Consider the following 18,978-nt stretch of genomic DNA (forward strand, 5'->3'; position numbering starts at 1 on the left):
ACTATTAGTGCATAATTATGCAGTTGTTGTACAATCTTGGAAAACAGCGTGGCTGTGAAGGGGAATGACTATCATGAAGGGACCCTGAACTTCTGAATTTGCCCTAATTTATACCCTGCTCTCTTCAACTTCCATTGCACCTGGCAAGGCACAACCTGCCCCCCCCCCCCACCGCAAAGGGATGCAGTGTGAACTTAGAGCATGGCCTAAAGACAAGGGGCTAATCCCCCACCCACTTCTTTCCTCATTTGTGGGCTTTTGCTTCAACTTGCGTCATGTGGTTCTGCGAGTGTTTCCTTGCCTACAAGTTCCCGTAACTACAAATGCCCTCAACGGGAGGTGGCTGCATTTACCTAGCAGGGAAAAGTGTTTTGTGCCTGGCTTAGTCATTGGGGATTGTAGCTGATGGAGATGTGGCCTTGTTAACTTTGCATTTCCCTCTGCCCCCTCCCTCTTTGGAGTTGCAGGAACGTCTTCTCGTTCTTGTTAAAAGAGCCCTCTGGGAAAGTAGAGTGGAGTGTTGTGCACTGTGCCCCCTTCTCAGGGCTGCTTTGTAAACTGACTTCTAGAAAATGGTACCCTCCTCATAAACTAGCCTGCCGTGATACTTGGGACAGTCCTGCCAGCTATTGATGGGAGACCATTGCCTGCCTCAGCCGACTCAACCTCTCAGGTTAGAAGTGCAAACTCCCACCCAATATGCAGCGATGTTTATGCATTTATCTTAAAATGTTGGCACACCATCATCGCAAGGCATTTTACAAAAACGGAAATGGCAACAAATTTGTTAGCGAAACAACCAGCAGATGACAAGGCAGCTGAAAGGCAGAGAGTTTAAAATACTGAAAAGACAGTAGAAATGTTTTAAAATGCATGGGTAAATAATAAATCATTTTGCCCAGTGCCTAAAGGACAAGAGTTAATGCTCAATGATACTTCCTTGAGGAGGGCATTCCATAGTTGCTGTGCCACTAGCAGAAAACCCCTCTTTACGCCAGTGTGCTAAACTAAACACTGGCTCTGATAGAGGTGGTATTTGGAGAGGCATTGGCTGATGATCTTGGCATGCAGGCAGACAGAACCCTGCTGAATCAACCCAAAAGTCCAGCATTCTGTTCCCACAGTGACCAACTAGATGCCTCTGAGAAGCTCACAAGTGTCCCAATCTCTTTAGGGCTGTAAAGATAAGTAGCAGCAGCAGCAAGCAGTAGCAGCTGCTGCAGCAGCAGCCATGATTTGTGTTTGTCTGGTTTACGTTGTTCCTACTTGAGGTCACTTGGAAGGGGAAAGGAGACCAACACAATTACGTTTCCTCTTTCTGGGCCCTAACTAACAAAATGAATTTCAGAAGGGACAAATGCAAGGTTTTACACATTGGCAGGAATAGCCCGCTGCACCAATATAAGGAGGGGGACATCTGCTTTGCCAGTAGTATATGTGAAAAGGATCTAGGGGTTTTAGTAGACCATAAGCTTAACATGGGGATGCAGGTGGTGCTGTGGGTTAAACCACAGAGCCTAGGACTTGCCGATCAGAAGGTCGGCGGTTCGAATCCCCGCGACGGAGTGAGCTCCTGTTGTTCGGTCCCTGCTCCTGCCAATCTAGCAGTTCGAAAGCTGAAAGTGCAAGTAGATAAATAGGTACTGCTCCAGCGGGAAGGTAAACAGTGTTTTTGTGTGCTGCTCTGGTTTGCCAGAAGCGGCTCAGTCATGCTGGCCACATGACCCGGAAGCTGTACGCTGGCTCCCTTGGCCAATAAAGCGAGATGAACGCTACAACCCCAGAGTCGGTCATGACTGGACCTAATGGTCAGGGGTCCCTTTACCTTTACCTTTAAGCTTAACATGAGTTAACAGTTACAGGTAGGTAGCTGTGTTGGTCTGCCGTAGTTGAAACAAAATAAAAATATTCCTTCCAATAGCACCTTAGAGACCAACTAAGTTTGTTATTGGTATGAGCTTTCATGTGCATGCACACTTCTTCAGAGTTAACAGTGTGATGCAGCAGCAAAAATAGCTAATGCTATTTTAGGCTGCATCAACAGAAGTATAGAGTCCTGATCAAACGACATAATAGTACTGCTCTATTCTGCCTTGGTCAGACTGTACCTGGAGTACTGTGTCCAGTTCTGGGTGCCCCAATTTAAGAAGGATATTGACAACTAGAATGTGTGCAGAGGAGGGCAACCAAGATGATCAGGAGTCTGGAAACCAAGCCTTATGAGGAATGGTTGAGGGAGCTGGGTATGTTTAGCCTGGAAAAGAGGTGACTGAGCGGAGATGTGATAGCCGTCTTTAAATATCTCAAGGGTGTCACATGGAAGATGGAGCAAGCTTGTTCTCTCTTGCTCCAGAGGGTGAGACCCAAACTAATGGATTCAAGTTACAAGAAAGGAGTTTCTGACTTAACATCAGAACTTCCTGACAGTAAGAGCTGTTTGACAGTGGAACAGTCTCCCGCAGAAGGTTGTGGGCTGTCCTTCCTTGGAGGTTTTTAAGCAGAGGTTGGATGGCCACCTGTCATGGATGCTTTAGCTGAGATTCCTGCATTGCAGGGGGTTAGACTAGATGACCCTTGGGTATCTTCCAACGCTGTAATTCTATGATCCTTCCCTTCCCTACCCTTAGGCAGGGCCAGCACTTGAGCATTGCCTTCTGTGACTGGGGATATTCCCCAGTTACGAAGGGAAGCCGGAGCTGCTTTGGGGAAGGAGGTGTAGGATGATTTCAGTGCCTCTGTTTTCCTGCAAGGGCAAAGAGGGTATTTCTTGTATGCAGAGATAGTGCCTCCTACCTTGCTGTCCTCATTCCTTGCTTGGGCTCCTAGCGTGTCTGAACCTGTGTGTGGGCATTTTACCAAGAGAGATTCTTTCCCTTCCTGTCTGTTCCTAATAGACCACTTTTTTCTCTCTCGCCTGCAACTCTGAACTCAGCAGCTTCAGTTTAGATCCTGCTGACTTCCTCAGTCTTACCATAGCCGAAGACGATGATTAACACTCCAAGGCATCATTCATGTTCACAGTTTAGATGCCTGTGGCTGCAAATCCTGCTGCTTTTGAGGAGACATCTGTTAGCTTTAATTCCACTCAGGCCTGTATTACTAGAATATCCCTTCAGGCTATGACAGACTTTTAATGGGACACGGAGCCAGTAGGATGGACAATCTATCCACTCTAATGGAACTTTGAAGATCCTATTAGAACCTTGAGGAATCTAGATTTTTTTACTCCTTAAAATGGAGAAGTGAAGATTCTAGCTCTCATGATTCTACAAATGGGTTTCAAGGGTTTGGTAGCAAAAAAATGGACTACAAGTGCTGAGGTCCTATATGTTTTGAGGGTTGGGTTTCACTGCTCGACAGTTTTGCAGAGAGCAAAACCAACTCCTGTATATGGTGTTTATTGACCTGACTAAGGCTTTCGACATTGTAAATTGTAATGCCCTGTGGACTATCCTTCTGAAAACTGGCTGCCCATATAAATTTGTAAACATCATTCGGCTCCTCCATGATAATATGACAGCAACAATCGCAGATAACAATGGCTCTCAAAGTGAACCATTCACAGTGGGATCAGGTGTTAAACAGGGTTGTGTTATTGCTCCAACTCTGTTCATTATTTTCATTGCCATGATCCTACACTTTGTCGAAGGGAAACTCCCCACCGGAGTAGAAATTCATTAACGGTGTCACTTGGGGAGACAGGCAAACTAATGTCAGTGTACTGGAAGAAGCAAAGATCACCAGTGTTGAAGCAATGATTCTTCAACATCAACTTCATTGGACTGGTCATGTTGTGCAGATGCCTGATGATCGTCTTCCAAAGCAACTACTCTATTCTGAATTTAAAAATGGAAAGCATAATGCTGATGGTCAACAAAAGAGGTTCAAAGACTCTCTGAAGGCAAATCTAAAAAAATGTAGTATAAACACTGACAACTGGGAAACACTGGCCTGCCTGTGCTCCAGTTGGAGAACAGCCTTTACCAAAGGTGTCGTGGGTTCTGAAGACACTCGAACTCAGGACGCAAGGGAGAAACCTGCTAAGAGGAAGGCATGCTTGGCAAATCCACACTGTGATCAACTCCCGCCCGGAATCCAATGTCCCCACTGTGGAAGGATGTGTGGATCCAGAATTGGCCTCCACAGTCACTTATGGACTCATTGTTAAAACCGTGTTTATGGAAGACAATCTTACTCGGCTATGAGTGATCGCCAAAGAAGAAGAGGAAGAAGAAGAAAAAGAAGTTAGGATGCTTGCATTCAAATCAGTGGCGTAGCGTGGGGGGTGCCAGGGGTGCCGGCCGCACCGGGCGCAACATTTTGGGGGGCGCGTTTGGCCGGCCCTCCTCGAGGAAGCAGGAACCCCACTGTCCTCGGACCTCCTCCGAAGCCTGGCGGTGGGGCGGAGAGACCTTCTCCCCGCGCCAGCCTTCGGATGGCTGTCCTGAAGACTTGTGGTGGGAGCAGTGGCGTAGTGTGGGGGGTGCAGGGGAGCCTGCTGCACCTGGCGCAACATCTGGGGGGGGGCGCGGAAGAGACTCGAGTGCTAAAATCCATGGGTTAGGGGGCGCAAATTACTTGCCTTGCCCCGGGTGCTGAGAACCCACGCTACGCCACTGATTCAAATAGCTGCTCAACTATAGGTAGCCTTGGACATTTCGTAGCCTACGGTGATCTGTCTCCACAAGGTTGTTGTGAGGACCACAAAAATAAAGGTTGCAATTGTCAAGTTCTTTATATGCCACATTTTCCACAAGTGAATCTGTGAATCTCAAAAAGTGAATCTCAGAGTGGTTCACACAAAAATCAAAATCAAAAGTACAGTAATACAATGACCATACATAACAAGGCATATAATTTCGCTGCGACATAACACTAAAAATGAATAACCAACAATTCATTTAGCCTACATGAACATTCAAGTGTGCATATAGTTCAGCAATAGGTCAGGTCAAAGCATTCATTAAGCAGCTCCCTTACTAGGGTGTGTCTCTTCTGACAGTTCTTCCTCTAGAGACAGAACCCTTAGGAAGGCTCTCACCAGGGCCGGCCCATCCATGAGGCAAGGTGAGGCGACTGCCTCGGGTAGCAGGATCCACAAGGGCAGGAGATCCAGCCTCCAAGGAATGCACTGCATGTAGATCTTTATTCCTCCCCATGTTCCCAGTGTAGATCTTCACTCTCCCCTTTCCTCTCTGGCGGGGGGATTCGCCTCAGGTTCCAAAATATATTGGGCTGGCCCTGGAGCATCCATAAGGGAGCTGTTTCCAGAGGAAGAACAGTGAGGGGAGAGAGACTGTCTGTTTGCCATCGGGATGGTGGTTGGTGGTTGATTTCACCCGCTGCCCTGAAGGAACCTTCAAAAGGGAGTTGTTGCAATGGGCATCATGTATATTTTAATGAGATGAATAGAGTGAAAGATTGAGAGTCCTGGGGGTGCGGAGAGTGTGTGCATGAACTTAACCTCTGCTTAAAAACTTTGATGAAGGAGAGAGTCCATAACCTACCTACGGGGTGGAGTGGAACACATGCCACTTTGAGCTCCTTGGTGAACAGGTGGGATATAAATGTAATAAGACGATGATTATAATAATTAATAATACAGTGGTACCTTGGGTTACAGACGCCTCAGGTTACAGACTCTGCTAACCCAGAAATAGTACCTCAGATTAAGAACTTTGCTTCAGGATGAGAACAGAAATCGTGCTTCGGCGGTACGGCGGCAGCAGGAGACCCCATTAGCTAAAGTGGTGCTTCAGGTTAAGAACAGTTTCAGGTTAAGAATGGACCTCCAGAACGAATTTAGTTCTTAACCCGAGGTAGGTAAAGGTAAAGGGACCCGTGACCATTAGGTCCAGTCGTGACCGACTGGGGTTGTGGCGCTCATCTCGCTTTACTGGCCGAGGGAGCCGGCCTACAGCTGGTCATGTGGCCAGCATGACTAAGCCGCTTCTGGCGAACCAGAGCAGCACACAGAAACACTGTTTACCTTCCTGCCAGAGCGGTACCTGTTTATCTACTTGCACTTTGATGTGCTTTCGAACTGCTAGGTTGACAGGAGCAGAGACTGAGCAACAGGAGCTCACCCCGCTGTGGGGATTCGAACCGCCGACCTTCTGCTTGGCAAGTCCTAGGCTCTGTGGTTTAACCCACAGCGCCACCCGCATCCCTAACCCGAGGTACCACTGTAAATGAAACCTGGGACCTTCTCTGTGCAGAGCATGATCTCTACCACTGAGCTGCAGCTGGTGACGTGAGTAAACGCAGATAGAAATCTTTCCCATGCTATAACTTGCAGCGCAGGTGTGCCTCGGAGAAGCCTTCCCAAGAAATAAAATTCTGATGTGAGGAGCAAGGGTTTCCCTCGCTTCCTCTCCCCCCCCCACACCTCACCCCCTAGAAAGCAAACACAGATTGGCATCAGCAGAGGGCCCAGCAAGCTCAACAGAGAGGGAAGGGGGTGTGTGGAAGCCCCAGACAGGAGCAGCCTTCCAAACATCCTTCAGCAGACATCTATGAAACATTTCCTGTTGCCCCGTTTATGTATTTACATCCCATTATTGGCAGATTTGGCATTCATTCAGTCACAGGGAAGAAATCATTTGGTTACTGAAAGATCTGCGGGGAAGGCGGCTGAAGGAACACACACATAACCAAATCAGCTTCCGAAATAAATAGTCCCCCTGCAGATAGATACACTTCCGAAGATATGTCATATACTCGTGCAATATTTTTCCTGTGGCTCCAAGCTTGGGTGTGTAAAACGTATTTATTTTACAGCATGCCAGTAACTCTTTGCATAGGTTTTTCTTTCTCTTTAAACACCCTTAGCGTAATTCATCCCCAGAGGATAATGCCCTTGGGGTCCTCCCCGCCCCCCCTCCATCCTGCCAGCTCTGCCTCCATCAGGGGCACATCTGACCCAGGGGAGGGAAAGGTGTATTTTGGTTTGATTAAGCTTTCCAGATTGCAACCTGAGTCCCTTTTTATGAGTGTTCTGCTTTAAGGTTCCCTCGCACAATTCCATCCTGTAAACTTTATGGGCAAGAGAGAAGGAGGTGCCGCTTGGGGTGGATTTAAATATGGTCACAGTCAAATTTCGACAAGGGACGAGGTTGCCTTACAAGGGGGCAGAGGCTGTGCTGCTCCCACTTCTGCTGTCATGTTTCCGCCTCTTTGCTGCTTTTACGGCCGATGTTTCTGCTTTGTCAGGCTGCTCCAGGAACCACCTTCTGCATGTCTAATTCTTTCCTCCTCCACATGAAAGGAGCTGTGCCATTTCCCACCTCTGTCTCGAGTCAGGTGCAAGGTTTCAATGCTTTTCAGTCTGTTTTCTCTTAAAATGCAATTTAAAAAGATCAAATATGGAGTTTTTTGGGGAGGTGGGATGTAATTCCTGCTCACTGAAACCACGTTTCAAAATGTGGAGAAAGTGCATAATTCAGTTGGGAGTTGTGTTCTGATCGGGACCGTTGAACTGGGTCAGTCCACTGCAAAAAGTGGATCAAATGAGCTCCTACTCCACCCCTAGTTGGATCTAATATAAGAGCCAGCCTGGTGTAGTGGTTAGAGTGTTGAACCTGAAAGAAGTGTGCATGCACACGAAAGCTCATACCAAGAACTAACTTAGTTGGTCTTTAAGGTGCTACTGGAAGGATTTTTTTTATTTTGACTATGGCAGACCAACACGGCTACCTATCTGTAACTGGAACCTGAAGGAGCGTCTCTACCCCCATCGTTCTGCCCGGACACTGAGGTCCAGCTCCGAGGGCCTTCTGGCGGTTCCCTCGCTGCGAGAAGCCAAGTTACAGGGAACCAGGCAGAGGGCCTTCTCGGTGGTGGCCCTGTGGAACACCCTCCCACCAGATGTCAAAGAGAAAAACAACTACCAGACTTTTAGAAGACATCTGAAGGCAGCCCTGTTTAGGGAAGCTTTTAATGTTTGATGCATTAGTGTATTTTAATATTTTGTTGGAAGCTGCCCACAGCGGCTGGAGAAGCCCAGCCAGATGGGCGGGAGTATAAATAATAATAATAATAATAATAATAATATGTTGTTGTTGTTGTTGTTAGCGTGGGAGACCAGGGTTCAAATCCCCACTCAGCAGTGAAGTTCACTGGGTGACTTTGGGCCCATCTCTCCCCTTCGATCTGTCTCTATCGCGCTCTCCCTCCTTCTGTGCCCGCCCCCCTCTGGCTGGGATGCCCAGACTAGATATAGATGCTGGACTGATCCAGCAGCCTTTCCTATGCTCTTAGGAACTGCAAGGAGGAAGAATAGGAAGCAGAATGATGTGATAAATAAAGGGTGCACAAATAGTCAATGCATAACTTACAATTTGTTAAGTGGCCTTTGGGCATCTTTCTTCTTCCACCATCTATAAAACGGGAATTATTACCTTCTCCTCTTGCAGAAGGTGAACAACGTTAGAATTTCAAAGCACTTTGCATTATTTTTTGAAGTGCTGTATTAATGATTCAAAACAATAAATGTTCTTTTAAAAAGTAATGGCGTGTAATTAAGTGTCACAAAGGTGTGCAGAATCACGGCAGCAGCCTTGCTAGGGTCCGGGGTTTGGTCACCACGCTGCTTGTGGAAACACCTTCCAGCTAGCTGAGTGGTCCATTAAATCAAGAGCCAAGGGGCGAGATTGGGACCTCTTTCTGCCAGTTGCCCTTTCTGAGGTCCATAGTGTTAATACCAGTTGACTTGCAGGTTCCTGCATCAGTCAATTTGATGAATATGGGGATACAGTACTGGGAGAGATGTGAATTCATGCCTGCTGTTCTACCCTGAGGTGACTTTTTGCTGTTACCTCGGGGGCAAGCAACCTGTGTTACACCCCGTTCTAGGGTAGTAATTCCCAAATTGTATGGCAGGGCAGAAGAGAGAACTGCTAATGTGCCGGGCGAAATAGCTCATAAAATGAAAGAAAGGTCCCTGTGATCCCCAATTACCAATTGACAGAGAAGGCCGCCCATTGTCTCTGTATGCGTCACTGCTCTAGTCCAGTGTTTCCCAACCCGTGTTCCGCGGCACACTAGTGTGCCATGGAACGTTGCCTTGTGTTCCGTGGGAGGGAGGCGGGCGAGTCGGGCGGTGAGAGGCGGGGCAGCGGCGGCGAGCACACGCGGGGCGGCGAGCGAGCGAGCTCCCACATCCCATCGCCGCTCGCTACTGGGCCTGCACTTCCGGGCCTGCCCCAGGAGGTGGGGTTGCGGGCATCACGCCCTTCCCCACGTGAGCGGGGAATCCCATCCGCCCCCACGTGAGCGGGGAATCCCATCTCAGCCCCCGCGAGAGCTGGGGAATCCCATCCGGCCACGCCTCCTGGCCAGCCAATCGGCTGGCTGGAGGGGGCGTGGCTTGCCCTATTTAGGGCCGGAGCGGAGGGGGCTCGCCCTCTCTTCTCCGGCTAGCCCCATCGCCGCTTGCTACTGGGCCTGTGCATGCTCGGCGAGCACACGCGGGGCGGCGAGCGAGCGAATCCCATCCGCCCCCACATGAGCGGGGAATCCCATCTCAGCCCCCGCGAGAGCAGGGGAATCCCATCCGGCCACGCCTCCTGGCCAGCCAATCAGCTGGCTGGAGGGGGCGTGGCTTGCCCTATTTAGGGCCGGAGCGGGTGTGCCGTGAGATTTTTTTCATGAAACAAGTGTGCCTTTGCCCAAAAAAGGTTGGGAAACACTGCTCTAGTCATCTAGGGGGCAGATAAGTTTCCTTAGGGCTCACCCACACTTTCTCTGCTGTTTACTGCTGAATCAGAACAAACGTCAACCCATAGAAAACCTGACTGATGTTTGTTGGGATTCAGCAGTAAGCTTTGGGTTTTCCTGGGGAAAGCGGTGGAACAAAAGAAAAACATGCCTAGAAATCATGGGGCAAATTTATTCTCTGAGGAGGCACATCCTCTGAAGGAGGGAGGCATTTCTGCCTAGCCCTCCTTGACCCAATATAAAAGTAAACTTTTCTCATATAAGAATATAGAGAGCCAGTGCGGTGTAATGGTCAGAATGTCGGACGACGACCTGAGGGACATGGGTTCAAGTCCAGCCATAAAGCTCACTTGGGTGCCCTAGGGCCAGCCATTTTCTCTCAGCCTAACCCATTTCACAAGGTTCGTTGTGGTGACTGAGGAGGAGGACCATGTGTGCCACCTTGAGCTTGGAGAGAGAGGTGGAATAGAAACGCAATAAAATAAAACAAACAATTTGAAATTGAGAAAAAAGAAGTGACCATCAGGATTCAGCAGTCTAGGAAATGCTGATCTGTTGAATGACACAAAGCTGTATTCAGACAGCCACGGAGCATGAATTTGATAAGCTTCGTAACCCAGTCAAGGACGCCAGGTTTATTTTATCCCAGGGTTTGGGGAATCTGTGGCCCTGGAGATGTTGACGGGGTCCAACTCCCATCAGCCCAAATTGCATGGCTAATGATCTGGGATGCTGGGAGTTGTAGTCTGGCAACGTCTGAAGGGCCGCAGCTTCCCTCATCCCTCTTTTATGCCATGACCTGAACAATTCACAGGACTGAAATGAACATGGATTCTTCTTCTGCAGTGCATTTTTTTTTAAAAAAAGACTGTTACAGTTTCTTTTTTCCCAAAGACATGCCAGTTCACATTTAAATCGGAGACATAAGTTGTATTCTGAGTCATTGGGGCTTCATGCCTTTGATCATCCTGCACAGAGATTTTGGTCTCGGGTGCAGTATTTGCGTCCCTTAGAATCTCTGCTGTCAGATAATGGTTGCTGTTCACTCCCTTCAAAAACATCTAAGCAGTGGCTTCATTCCCTTTGTTTTTACCCTTCCCTTTTATGCCTTTTGGGTGCCTCCCCGCCCTTCCAAATTTCCAGATGTAACAAGTATGCAAGCTGATATCATTTTAAGAAGAATAAATAACACCCACATGTATTGAATTGGTGAGTAGAGATGCTGTAGCGCAGGGCATAAATACATAAGAAATGCCTGTTGGATCAAGCCAATGGCCCATCTTAGTCCAGCATCCTGTTATCGCAGTGGCCAGCCAGATATTTGTGGGAATCCTGCAAGCAGAATCCAAACACAAGAGCAGCTCTCCCCTCCTATGGTTTCCAGCGGATGGCATTCCGAAGCATTGCTGCCCCTGATCTTGGATATCATGGCTAGTAAGTCATTGATAGCTGTACCCTCTGCGATATTGTCCATTCACCTAAGACCATGCATCTTAAAAAGCAGAGACATCACCTTGCCAACAAAGGTCTGTATAGTTAAAGCCATGGTTTTCCCAGTAGTGATGTATGGAAGTGAGAGCTGGACCATAAAGAAGGCTGATCGCCGAAGAATTGATGCTTTTGAATTATGGTGCTGGAGGAGACTCTTGAGAGTCCCATGGACTGCAAGAAGATCAAACCTATCCATTCTTAAGGAAATCAGCCCTGAGTGCTCACTGGAAGGACAGATCGTGAAGCTGAGGCTCCAATACTTTGGCCACCTCATGAGAAGAGAAGACTCCCTGGAAAAGACCCTGGTGTTGGGAAAGATGGAGGGCACAAGGAGAAGGGGACGACAGAGGACGAGATGGTTGGATAGTGTTCTCAAAGCTACCAGCATGAGTTTGACCAAACTGCGAGAGGCAGTGGAAGACAGGAGTGCCTGGCGTGCTCTGGTCCATGGGGTCACGAAGAGTCGGACACGACTAAACAACTAAACAACAACAACAACACCTAAGATCATGACCTTCGAAATAATGCTCCCATCTGGATGTCCAGTTTTAGAAAGTGCTTTTGGATTGGTACTGCTCAACGCCTCGACATTTACACCATAGGGTCCCCTTGGGGTTCTTTTGCCTCCCGTGGTATTTTAAGCATTTGCACAAAACTACTCAATGAGCTCATTCAGAGGCTTGTGGCGAGGTGTCTGTCACCAACATGTGGATAACATCCAAGTCTATTTCTCCTTTTCTTCACATTCAGGTGAAGCATTAGAAAATCCTTAATCAGACCCTGGCTGCAGTAATGAACTGGATAGGGGCCAATCAACTGAAGCTCAGTCTGGGCAAGGTGGGAGCTTTTGCGAGCAGGTGGTTCGTCTGCCCAAAGGATTCTTAATTATTTTGTGCTAGCCAGCCAGGGCTGCTATCCCTCGGAAGTGAAGGCTCGTAGCTTGCAGGAAGGGCTCCTTGCTCCATCTTTGTTGGTAGAGGTGCAATTGGCTTCTGTGGCACAGTTGCAGCTGGTATACCCGCCTCTCTGAATAGAGAGGTTCTGGCCTTTTTTATCCATGATCTGGTAGCCTGCAGAGCTCTCTTTTGAAGACTGGAAGCTGCAGTTAGCACAGGATGCAGCTGCTTGATTGCTGTGCTGTGGTCATATTGCACCTGTGCGCCACTGGCTCCCAGTCTGTTTCTGGGTCCAATTAAAGGTGTTGGTTTTTAAACTGCGGAATGGTAAAAAGGACAAGATCTTGGAGAAGATAAGAGACGGAGAGAAACAATTGAGACTAAACCCAAAATCAAAAGAGGTTTTAAGGGAAATAAAATTCCATCAAGTACAATACGCGAAACTAATAAATCAAGAAGTTGAATGGAAAATCAAACAGATGAAGCAAAGATCATTTGAATCGGCAAATAAATGTGGGAAGCTGCTGGCATGGCAGCTGAAAAAGAGACAAAAATTGAACTTTGTTACCAATCTAGAGATTGAAGGAGAATGTATCCAGAAACCAGAAGAAATTAGAAAGTGTTTCCAGAGATATTTTAAAAAACTGTTTACCCAAGGACACCAAGTAGAGACAGAGATAGACCAATTTTTAAAAAGTCATGGCCTGCAAAAACTAACACAAGATAAACAAACAGCCCTGAACTATAAAATAACACAACAGGAAATTGAAAGTGCCATTCAGAATATGCAATTAGGCAAATCCCCAGGTCCAGATGGGCTTACCTCCAAGTATTATAAGACACTGAAGGAATATTTGGTTCAGCCATTAATGGAAGTATGTAATCAAATCATGGAAGGGAAGAGGGCACCAGAATCGTGGAAAGAGGCATTCATCACCTTGATACCAAAATTGGAATCTGAAAAGACCCAACTCAAGAACTACCGTCCCATCTCACTCCTAAATGTGGATTACAAAATTTTTGCTGATATTCTGGCAAATAGACTGAAAAAAGTTTTAAATGAAGTAATACATAAAGACCAAGCAGGCTTTCTCCCGGGTAGGCATTTGTCTGACAACACCAGGAACATTGTCGACGTTTTGGAGCTATTACAGACAAATATGAACACAAAAGCAGTTTTGATTTTTATAGACGCAGAGAAGGCCTTTGATAATGTATCTTGGAAATTTATGAAGAAAAATTTGGAAGGAATGGGAGTGGGAAGGGCGTTCCAAAATGGTATTGAAGCAATTTATTCAGAACAAAAAGCTAAATTGATAGTAAATAATGTGGTGACAGAGGAGTTTAAAATTGAAAAAGGGACACGACAGGGATGCCCCCTATCACCCTTGTTATTTATTTCTGTCCTGGAGGTGTTGCTGAACTTGATTAGGAAGGACCAACAGGTGGAAGGAATACAGGTCGGAGAAAAACAATATAAATTGAAGGCCTTTGCAGATGATCTGGTTTTGACAGTACAGGAGCCAGAAACCAGTACAAAAAAAGCCTTAGAGTTAATTTCTGAATTTGGTCGGGTGGCGGGATTTAAGTTGAACAAACAAAAAACCAAGGTTTTGGCAAAAAATATGACTTCTTCAGAAGTGGATGGGTTTCAGAAGGAAACAGAATTAAATGTGGTAACAAAAGTGAAATACCTGGGGGTTAACTTGACTGGAAGAAATTTAAATTTGTTTAAAGACAATTATGAAAAATGTTGGTCTGAAATTAAAAGGGACTTAGAAATTTGGTCAAGATTGAAACTTTCTTTGTCGGGAAGGATAGCAGCAGTTAAAATGAATGTATTGCCAAGAATGTTATTCTTGTTTCAAACCCTCCAGATCGTGGACAGAGTGGAATGCTTTGGAAAGTGGCAGAAGGATATTGCAAAGTTTGTCTGGCAGGGCAAAAAGCCCCGAATAAAATTTAAGATATTAACAGATGCAAAGGAAAGAGGGGGATTTGCCCTGCCGGACTTAAGATTGTATTATGAAGCTGCATCCTTCTGCTGGATGAAGGATTGGTTTCTGCTAGAAAACACAGACGTCCTAGATCTGGAAGGGTATAGCAACGCTTTTGGGTGGCATGCTTATTTGTGGTACGACAAGGCAAAGTCTCACAAATTGTTTAAAAACCATATTGTCAGGAAAGCTCTATTCATTGTCTGGACAAAATACAAGGACTTATTTGAAAATAAGACTCCGAGGTGGTTATCACCGACGGAGGCCAAGGCCATTAAACTACGTAACATGGAGAGTGGCTGGGCAAAATATTGTGAGTTAATAGAAAGAGTTGGTGACACTTGGAGGTTGCAGAGTTTCAAAAAATTGAAGGGAAAGGTGCGAGACTGGTTTCATTATGCCCAAATTTTAGAGGTTTTTAAAAAAGATAAGAAAATTGGTTTCCAGGTGGAAAAATCAAAACTAGAGACAGAATTACTTGAACCTAAGACTAAAGTGCTTTCAAGAATGTATAACTTGTTGCTTAAATGGAATACTCAAGATGAGACAGTTAAATCAGCCATGATAAAATGGGCACAAGACATTGGGTACAACATTATGTCTGAAGACTGGGAAAGGTTATGGACCACCGGTATGAAATTTACGGCATGTAGTGCCCTAAAAGAAAACATTATGAAAATGGTATACAGGTGGTACATAACCCCGGTTAAACTTGCAAAGATATATCATCTGTCTGACAATAAATGTTGGAAATGTAAGGAGGCTGAAGGTACCTTTTTCCACCTCTGGTGGACATGCCCGAGGGTGAAGGCTTTCTGGGAAATGATTTATAATGAGTTGAAAAAGGTGTTTAAGTACACCTTTCACAAGAAACCAGAGGCCTTCCTCCTGGGCATTGTGGGCCAGAGAGTGTTAAAAAAAGATAGAGTTTTCTTTTTATATGCAACTACAGCAGCAAGAATTCTTATAGCCAAACATTGGAAAGCACAGGAGCTACCCATGCTGGAAGAGTGGCATTCACAGCTGATGGACTACATGGAACTAGCTGAAATGACCGGCAGAATTCGAGATGTGGGAGAAGAAGCGGTGGAAGAGGACTGGAAAAAATTTAAGGACTATTTAAAAAAACATTATAAGTTATATGAATGTTAAGAATTTGTTAAGTTTTCGGGAAAAATATGCTTCAGTATTGAGATTGGTTAATGGTGGAAATTAAGTTAGCATTCTGAAAAACATAAATCACAGACTATATAATCAAATGAAAGTACAAAAACACATAAAATAAGGTATCAATTTGCTATTTATTTTTATTGTAAAGAAAGCGGGGGATGGAAGATGTGGGGAAGTCCAGTTGATTATGAAAATAGATCTGGAAAAGTGATTTTCTTTTTTCTTTTTTTCTTTTTTCTTTTTCTCTTTTTTTTCTTCTGTAACTTTCTTCTTTTTTGTAAAACTGCTTTTGTTGTGTCAATGACGATGTATTTTGACCTTGGAAAAAAAAGCAAATAAAAACTATTTAAAAAAAAAACAACAATTAAAGGTGTTGGTTTTGATCTTTAAACTTTCACAGCTTAGGACCAGAGTATTTAGAATCTTAGATCTTAGAATTATAGAGTTGGAACCCTCTGCAATGCAGGAATCTTTCCCAACATGGGGCTCAAACCCATGACCCCGAGATTAAGAATCTCATGCTCTACCAACTGAGCTATCCCTTGCATGAGCAGATGTACGTACCCACCTGCACATGAAAAGGAAGGTCTCCTCCTGGTGCTTGCCCTCCCCGGCTTCTCAGATGAGCTGGTTTAAAAGAGGGAATGTCTTCTAAGTGTTGGCACCCAGATGTGGAACACTTTCCCTGATGTCTGCCCAAGGAACATAGGAAGCTGCCTTACTCCAAGTCTGACCATTGGTCAATCTAGGTCGGCATTTTCTGCACTGATTGTGGTTGGTTCTCCAGGGTTTCAGATGGTTCTCTCCCAACCTTACCAGGAGATGCCAGAGATTGAACCCACAACCTTCAGCATGCAAAGCAAATGTCCCAACATAAGATCAGGCCAAAGGCCCATGAGTTCAGCATCCTGTTCTCAAAGTGGTCAACCAGATGCCTGTAGGAAACCAGCTAGCAGGGCCTCAGCACAAGAGGACTCTCCCTTAGTGGGTTTTCTGGTAAATGGTCTTCAGAGGCATATTTCCTCCAACTGGGATAGCCATCATGGCTAGTAGCCTTTGAGCCATGACCCTTAAAGTCAGATTGAGGTTGAATCAATCTGACAAGACAGAAGTACTGTTTTGGGGGGACAGGAGGCGGGAGGATGTGGAGGACTCCTTGGTCCTGAATGGGGTAATTGTGCCTCTGAAGGACCAGGTGTGCAGCCTGGGAGTCATTTTGGACTCACAGCTGTCCATGGAGGCGCATGTCAATCCTGTGTCCAAGGCAGCTGTTTACCAGCTCCATCTGATACGCAGGCTGAGACCCTTCCTGCCCGCGGACTGTCTCGCCAGAGTGGTGCATGCTCTAGTTATCTCCTGCTTGGACTACTGCAATGCACTCTACGTGGCGCTACCTTTGAAGGTGACCTGGAAATTACAACTAATCCAGAATGCGGCAGCTAGACTGGTGACTGGGGGCAGCCGCTTGAGACCATATAACACCGGTCTTGAAAGACCTACATTGGCTCCCAGTACGTTTCCGAGCACAATTCAAAGTGTTGGTGCTGACCTTTAAAGGCTTAAATGACCTCAGCCCAGTATACCTGAAGGAGTGTCTCCACCCCCATTGTTCTGCCTGACACTGAGGTCCAGCACTGAGAGCCTTCTGGCAGTTCCCTCATTGTGAGAAGCAAAGCTACAGGGAACCAGGCAGTAGTGAAGCCCGCCCTATGGAACGCTCTCCCACCAGATGTCAAAGAGAAAAACAACTACCAGACTTTTAGAAGACATCTGAAGGCAGCCCTGTTTAGGAAAGCTGTTAATATTTGATGAATTATTGTATTTTAATATTTTGTTGGAAGCTGCCCATAGTGGCTGGAGAAACCCAGCCAGATGGGCGGAGTATAAACAGATAGATAGATGACAGATAAATAAGTTGGTGTTGGTGTTGTTACTGCACCTAGCATAGACCTTTTAATTTCCCCAAGCTTTATTTGTGCTGTTCTAATCTTGCTGTTTTATGCTGTTTTGTGCCTTTTAGCATGTTTATATGTTTGTACGTGTGTGTGTGTGTGCAAGTGATTGGAGATTAGTGGCATTAAAATATTGATAAATAAACAAAGGAGCACCTACTTTGTTTTACAGGGTCATGTGGTTGTTCTGGAATCAGTGATGACTCTCAGAAAAAAAAAAAATGCAGCACAGGCCTCTTGAGAGACACCCCACCTTGCCAAGGGCATAGGAGTTGTATCTGTCATGCCACGAATTGGGAACTTTCCTTGGTGGCGGCTGAGCCACGCAGGTGAATTCTAACAGGGATGCTGGGTGTGGTATGGTTAATTCTGACTCAGCAGAAGTAGTCTGGGAATGAATGGTAGTGCCCTGACCCGAGAAACAGGTTCTGGTGATGCAGGCTGCGTGCAAGTTTTCCTCTGAGCCCACGATACCTGCCCTGTTCCCCTGCCGCTTTGCTAACAAGCAGTGACTTGTCTCTTTGTTCAGAGCTCAGAGGTATGAAAGCCACTATAGAAAACCAGGCTCAGGCTCATTTAGAAACCTCCATTGATGGATTTTTCTCTCCCCCCCCTTCGCCCCCCCCTACATCCTGTTTTGCAAAAATACACCGCACCCCCAGGGTTCATTCACAAAACCTGGTTGACAACAGCTGGACATTTCTGGGCGATCGATCAGGATATCAGTTCTCTTTGTGAGAGCAAAAAAGGGCAATCTTAGTTGCTGAAAGAAATGCTGAGCTTGAACTCTGGCCCTGGCTCTCAACAATTTAATAAATAAAAGAGTGGGGGGTATGATTTTGGATGGTTGTTGCGCACAGCTCCCTTCTGTAAAAAAGCTGCGCCCTGCCATGCCTTTGAGAAGCTGCTTGGTCCAGCTGACCCACTAGGCATGACCTAGGTAGCAACAGTCACCACATCTTAACCTTTACCACTCCTGACCGTTGCTTTTGCCACAATTGCAAACAACTGAGCCCAGGGATGAGTGTGGGCTAAGAAGAAAAAAAGGCCATGCACCTATACATTTTTTATTTGGGCAGCGCTTAGTGTTTGACTGCAACAGAGGTGAGCAGCTTCAGCTGTCGGGGTGCAAGCAGATAATTTTCTCTTCTGCAGCTAAAAGCATCATCGTCGGCAAACAGGATGGAGCAGTGCAGCTGCATCTCACAAGCCCCTTTAGCTGCTCTAAGCCCACGGTGCTCCTCTTATTGTTCCACATTCCCTGCACAGCAATGGATTCCCAGTGCTCTCCCATGTGTCTGACTCTCCAGTAACCTCTTGTGTGCTGTGTCATCACCAGCTAATAGCAGCCTCTGTTTCAAAGGAGCCGTTCCTGTGGCACAGCTGCAGTGCATTGCACAGAGGCTGGGCAAAGCAATGGGACCTGGTCTATCTTCTGCCCACAAGTGCTCTAGAATACTACAGAGAACCCTTCGAAATAGGCAGAGGTACCAGGGTAGATATGGTGGATGGGGGTGGGGTTCTTGGCAGTCAAGCAGGACTACATACAGATGAAAACTTGAAAGCTACTGGAATAATAATGATAATAATAATAACAAAATACTGTAGATTTAAGGTCTGACATTGGGAAGGAGGGAGAACAAGGAGTAACGAAATTTAGGATATTCCCCCCCCCCCCAGCATCCCCTCCCTCTGTCTGGAGATAAGGTTGAAACAGATGAGTCATAAGACTCCTTACAATGTTGTTAAGGGACA

The sequence above is a fragment of the Podarcis vaucheri genome (genome assembly GCF_965113315.1).
Source record: "Podarcis vaucheri genome assembly, chromosome: 7".
Taxonomy (NCBI): Eukaryota; Metazoa; Chordata; class Lepidosauria; order Squamata; family Lacertidae; genus Podarcis; species Podarcis vaucheri.